Consider the following 6,417-nt stretch of genomic DNA (forward strand, 5'->3'; position numbering starts at 1 on the left):
AATTTTGTTCCAACTTTTACACTGGAGTCAGTAATATCGCGATATTTTAACCTCTGGGGAAAACACAGATTGTAAGAACATGATTGAGCAACCGAACATACAGTGCATTCCTCAACTGCCACAAGTCCTTCCACTAGTAGTTAGAAATGGCTTTAAATTACTTTATTGATTATATGCAGGCTGGACATGGGTGTTGGTTGTATTTGGACATTTGGGGGACACTCAGGATTCCTGCCTAGAAAGTTTTGTAGGCAGGAATCACTTCATTTTCTTGCATTGTGGTGAATTTTTATGCCCCAGTTATCTGGAAAACAAAGAATTTAAGATCAAGCTTGTGCAACCAAACGTACAACGTGTTCCTCAAGTGCTACCAGTGTTTCTACTACAACTCAAAATGGCTTTAAATTACTTTATTGATTATACACAAGTAGTTTTCATTTAAACATCAGGGGACACTGGGGGTCCTCGCCTACAAAATACCGCATTTCCTTTTTTGCATCAATTTTTGGAAACCAAAGGATTTAAGAACAGGCTTGAACAACCAAACATACAATACATTCTTCAACTGCTACCACGGTTTACATCAGCACTCAAAAGTAGCTTTAAGTTACTTTATTGACTATACACAGGCTAAACATGGGAGTTCCTTTTATTGAAACATTAGAGGGAAAACTGGGTTTCCTCCCTTACAAAATACTGCATTTTAGGGAATTTTTATCCACCAGTTTTTGGAAACCAACAAATCTAAGATCAAGCTTGTGCAACCAAACATAAAATGCATTCTTCAACTATCACCAGTGTTTCTAGTACTACTTAAAATGGATTTAAGTGACTTTATTGAATATATGCAGGCTAAACATGGGAGTAGCTTTCATTTAAACATCAGAGGGACACTGGGGGTCCTCCTCGAAAAAATACTGCAATTTTTTTGCACCATTTTTTTGGAAACCAAAGAATAAGAACAAAGAACAAGCTTGAGCAGACAAACATACCTCACATTCCTCATGTGCCACCCATGTTTGCACCGGTATTCAAATGTAGCTTTAAATTACTTTATTGGTAATAAATAGGTTAAATATGGGTATAGCTTTCATTTGAACATTAGAGGGGGTCCCCACCTTCAACATTTTGAGCATCAAACCTTCAATTTCTTGCACTCTGTTGAGTTTTTATGCACCAATTTCTGCCTTTTCTGCCTCACTTTATGCACAAATGTCTGTATTTAATTTAAAGAAAGCACCAACTTAAGACAATTCAAATATAATGTAGTATAATGCAGCGAGGCTCTTGTTGGTTCGGAATTTTTTTTTTACAGATGTTTATGACATCGATGTTCTGTTAATGTTTTCCCTGCTGAGGCAGTACACATAAAGATTTGCTGTTGTTTCTTTTTCAAAATAAAAGTCTTGTGCTTCTCTTGTCCTCTGCATCCCCCACCAGAAATCTATGTCTCTGTATATAAGCCATGTAAACATTCGATAAGTTGTTTATAACAGGCGAGGTGTAAACAGATACGTGTGTCTATTTATGTAATTGTAAATAGCTTAAGCCAGAGGTGTATTTAGCTCTGTTTGTTGACCCTCCACTCTTCATTTCTTGCAAATTAGTTTCTTTTCAGCATCAACTTATGATGGAAATGTTCTTATTTACAGCCTAATATCATGTTCTACATATTGTGATGGATGCATTCACTGCATCTCCTAGGTATCTATACCTATATCTTTAAAAATATCTCACATACAACGCCTGTAATAGAAGGAGATGTCCAATTTTCTTTCATCTCACTGCCTTCACTGGTAGATTTCACTTCATTTAGATAGCAGAGCTTCATGTAAGGAGGTAACTGAGGGCAGACTGAAACCAGTGACCCAGGCTCCTTTCATTTTCTCTCCAGTTTTGCTTCCTTTTATTGACACAATAGTAAAAATGAATCTGTAACTTGTTTTGCATGTTGGGAAGGAAAAAAAAAGGAAAAAGCTGCTGCCTGGGTGGAGGATGAGGGAGGCTTCAGCGTTATGGCAATCGCAGAACATTTGTGCAACAACCAGCCTCTGCTGAGCTCCAACAGAGGCTGCCGGTCATAAACATTACATGATGGTTGCATCATAGAAAAATGAAGACACAACATTTTTAATACAACCATTTGCAACCAAATGCAGTTTTTACCTACAAGAAAACCTCACAAACAGCTGCAGTTGATGCTGTTTTAGGTGAATTAAAGCTGCAACATTTGTTCAAATGAACAAAGGCAGCTTCAACACGATGTTAGGCAGCCCGGTCATAACCACATATTTACATTTACAGGTTCTGCAGAGCCTCCTTTGTTAAATTAAAGTGATCCCAAGGTGTGAAGTTAAGCAACAGTAGATATTTGTAGTATTTAACTGCACATGTAAATCCTGTAGATCACAATACGTGACTGATAAAAGTGCAGAAAAGTGAATTAAACCACAAAAATAAACTTGTTAATGACAGAATAACTACCATTCCTGAACACATGTGGGTCCACAAGTTCAGGCTTTGCCCACAGTGGCCACAATGCAAGACATAAACAAGAGTGGCCTGGCTGTTTGCATTCCTGCTGTCGGACATTTTAAGGCGGCGCTGACAGATCAGTGTAAAAATATATACAGGGAGAGTGTATGGGTCGCACAGCTGGAAAATGTCACGCGGTTTACTGCCACTGTTTACTAAATCATCCAGAAATTCATTATCTCTGCCTGCTTTCTGGTGCCCCCTTCGTCTTCTGGCAGCGTCGCATTCCTCTGAGGAGACAGAAGAAGGAGCAGAGGGGTCAGCTGCTGTTAAGGAGGCCCTGGCTTGGCTCAGGGGGGTTTCTGCCTTTGTACCCGCCAAAATCTGCACAAAAACACAAGACTCCAAACATTAAAACTGCATCCATCATCCATCAGTCCACAGAGCTGAGGCACGCTCATGTACAAACAGGAAATAAATCACAAAATCACAATAAAAGACATGAAAACAAACCATCATGATTATTTTAAATAATCCTGACATTCAGAGCTTGTAATCACATGTTGTGGTTCAGAGGAGCTGTTTGTCTACAATTCAATAATGCATTTAATGATTTTTTTTAATAACTGCAAGTCTGTTCTGGTGAGCCACAGTAATAAAACAACAGAGATGCTGTGCAGAAAATAAATCAGCAACTTTTAACCCCTAATTAAAAGATAACAACAAACATACAGCACAAAAATAATGTTAAAATTCAAAATAAAAGCTTGAAAGAACTGCAGTGATTTCTGCTGTAAGGAGAACATCTTTTGTAGAAAATAAATCAGCAACTAATTATTAGATAATGGCAAATATACAGTTGCACTGTTAAAATAAAAAAACTTGGATCAGTTTGCTGTGGAGCAACAGAAATAAAAGACAACAGGGATTTCTGTTGTTACAAGATTTTTTGAAAAAAAAAAAAAAGAAGCAAAAAATCTGCAATTTTTAACCTCTAAACCACAGCAGTAAAACATTACAATGCTTTTTACTGTAATGGGATCTTTTGTAAGAAAATAAAATAAATTAGCAATTTTTTAACTGCTAATTATAACTTGATAGTCAATATAGAGAGCAAATGCTCTGCTAAAATACAAAATAAAAGCTTGGAACGGTTCTAGTGAACCCCAGCAACAAAACACTACAGTGGTTTCTGCTGTAACCAGAAGATTTTTTTCAAAAAATAAAAAATAAAACAAAATGCTAATTGCAACCTCTAATTAAGACTTCATAGCAAATATACAAAGGTACTATTAAAATACAGCAGCAAAACACAACAGTGGTTTCTGCTGCAGCAAGACCTTTTACAAGAAAATAAAAATAAATCAGCAACTTTGAACCTTTAATTTATAAACAACAGCAAATATACAGTACAAATGCATTGGTGAAATACAAAATAAAAGCTTGGATCAGTTCTGGTGAGCCACAGTGGTGAAACACAGCAATGATTTTTGCTTCTAACAAAAAAATTGCAAAAAAATGAAAATGAAATTCTTATTATAACTTCTAATTTTAACTTAATACCAAATAGAAAGTACAAATATAACATCAAAATACAAAATAAAAGCTTGGATTAGTTCTAATGAGCTACAGCAGTAAAACACCTCACTGATTTTTGCTGTAGCAAGATCTTTTGCAAGAAAATATAAATAAATCAGCAACTTTGAATCTTTAATTTAAAAATAATAGCAAATGTACAGTACAAATGCATTGCTGAAATACAAAATAAAAGTTTAGATCAGTTCTAATGAGCCACAGCAGTAAAACATTGCAAAAAGATCAAAATAAAATGCTAATTTCAACCTCTAATTATAATTTAATACCAAATATAAAGTACAATGTCAAAATACAAAATAAAAGCTTGGATTAGTTCTAGTGAGCCACAGCAGTAAAACACAACAATGATATCTGCTGTAACAAGATATTTTGAAAAAAAAACATACAAGTAAGTCAGCAATTTTTAACCTCTAATTATAACTTCATAGCAAATATAAAGCACAAATGCATTGTTAGAATACAAAATAAAAGCTTGGACTAGTTCTGGTGAGCCACAGTGGTGAAACAGAATGATTTCTGAAGTGACAAGAAGATATTTTGCCAAAAAAAGAGATCAAATCAGCAGCTTTAAACCTTTAATTAAAAAACATAACGGTACGAGTATGTTGTAAAAATGCAAAATAAAAGCCTGTATCAGCTTGTTGTGAAGCTATTTTTAAAATATGCCAAGGACAGAGAGGCCAAGCAGCTTTTTCTATTCCACTGATCAGGTATCAACATGTGACAGAATCCCACAGAAAACCATTCATTAAGTCATATGTTAACACACACCCACTCTCTCTCTCTCTGTCCATCAGGTTTGTGGTTCTTCTTCTACATTTCACACCAGGGAGCGTCTCCTTCCAGCCTCATGCTTTAGCTGCATCCAGTCATGCTGCTGACAGACTGGCTGCTGAACCGAGCCTCTGAGCCTGATGGAGTTCTGACTGGAGGGTCCACCGTCATGTGATTTGCTGGAAGAGCCCCTCCACCTCCTCCTCCTCCAGCCTGCAGGCCTGCCCCTCAGTGGCCTCTGCTAGGCTCTGTTTCCAGGAAAGGGGCCTACTGGACAGGCTGTGAGGCCTCGACAGGGAGACATTGGCTCATTGAGAAAAACAAAAACAGAGAGGGGCGGCGGTACGACTCTCCCCTCTTACATAACTCGGCCTCCATGACAGGCAGAGAGAGAGAGAGAGAGAGAGAGAGAGAGAGGAGGGGGACAGAAAAAAAGTTCCCCGCCACAATGCACAGAAAAACCTGTCCATCCGCCTGAGAAGATTCCTCAGGACCTGGAAGGAACCAGCAGCTCCAGTTTGAGCTCTGCAGGCTTTAAGCACACATTCATGGTTGTTCTGTTCAGTGAAGCAGCTGCTGTAACAACACACATGATGTAACCCTGTAATGTGTTGTAAGCTGATGTTTACTGTATCTTGAGTCTCTGCTGCAGCCTGCAGCGCCTCCCTGTGGATGGAACAGGAAGTGCATAACAGCAGGGAGATATTTCAGAATCAGAATCACCTGTAATGGCCACACAACATACAAGGAATACAGATTAGGTCGATGGTGTTACCCTAGGAATAAAGAAAGAGAATGATAACTGTACAAAGAAGAAGAGCAACAAATCAAAAATGTAAAAATAAAATAAATAAATAAAATAAAAAATATAAACTATTGTTCAAAAGTTCGGGGTCAATTAGAAATATCCTTATTTTGTGAAAGAAGAGCAGTTTTTAAATTGAAAATAATATTAAATTAATCAGAAATCCAGTGAATACATTGTTAATGTGGTAAATGACTATTCTAGCTGGAAACGTTTGATTTTTAATGGAATATCTCCATAGGGGTACAGAGGAACATTTCCAGCAACCATCACTCCTGTGTTCTAATGCTACATTGTGTTAGCTAATGGTGTTGAAAGGGTAACTGATGATTAGAAAACCCTTGTTCAGTTATGCTAGCACATGAATAAATGTGAGTTTTCATGGAAAACATGAAATTGTCAGGGTGACCCCAAACTTTAGAATGAGGGATGGAGGGAGGTAGGTGGATGGATTGGTCGGTCGGTCAGCAGAAGTAGTTTGATGCTCTGGATAAAGTTTTGTTGGGAAGTCTTGAGTCCTGCATTCATGTGGATGTTACTTTGACATCTAAACATCCCTGCAGACCACAAACAGCCCTTCAACAAACCAGAATGTTTTTTCTATTTTAGATTCTTTAAAGTAGCATCCTCTTCCTTGATGGCAGCTTTGTTTACTACATAATTCCAAATGTGTTCTTTAATAGTTTTGATGTCTTCCATGTAGAAAATAATAAAACTAAATAAATACCACTGATTGAGACTTTTGACCGGTACTGTATATTACTTAT

At 37.2% G+C, this 6,417-nt stretch overlaps 1 long non-coding RNA gene across 1 annotated transcript; it reads right to left on the bottom strand.

Annotated features, from left to right (window-relative positions):
• Positions 1–2,114: 2,114 nt before the first annotated feature.
• LOC127534352 (uncharacterized) lies at positions 2,115–6,334 on the bottom strand. Its single transcript, XR_007942458.1, has 2 exons — positions 4,843–6,334; positions 2,115–2,859 (listed from the first exon to the last, which is right to left on the bottom strand). It is a non-coding gene; the product is annotated as an uncharacterized LOC127534352 (long non-coding RNA).
• Positions 6,335–6,417: the final 83 nt, after the last annotated feature.

Source organism: Acanthochromis polyacanthus, chromosome 6 (genome assembly GCF_021347895.1).
Source record: "Acanthochromis polyacanthus isolate Apoly-LR-REF ecotype Palm Island chromosome 6, KAUST_Apoly_ChrSc, whole genome shotgun sequence".
In the NCBI taxonomy this organism is placed as follows: domain Eukaryota; kingdom Metazoa; phylum Chordata; class Actinopteri; family Pomacentridae; genus Acanthochromis; species Acanthochromis polyacanthus.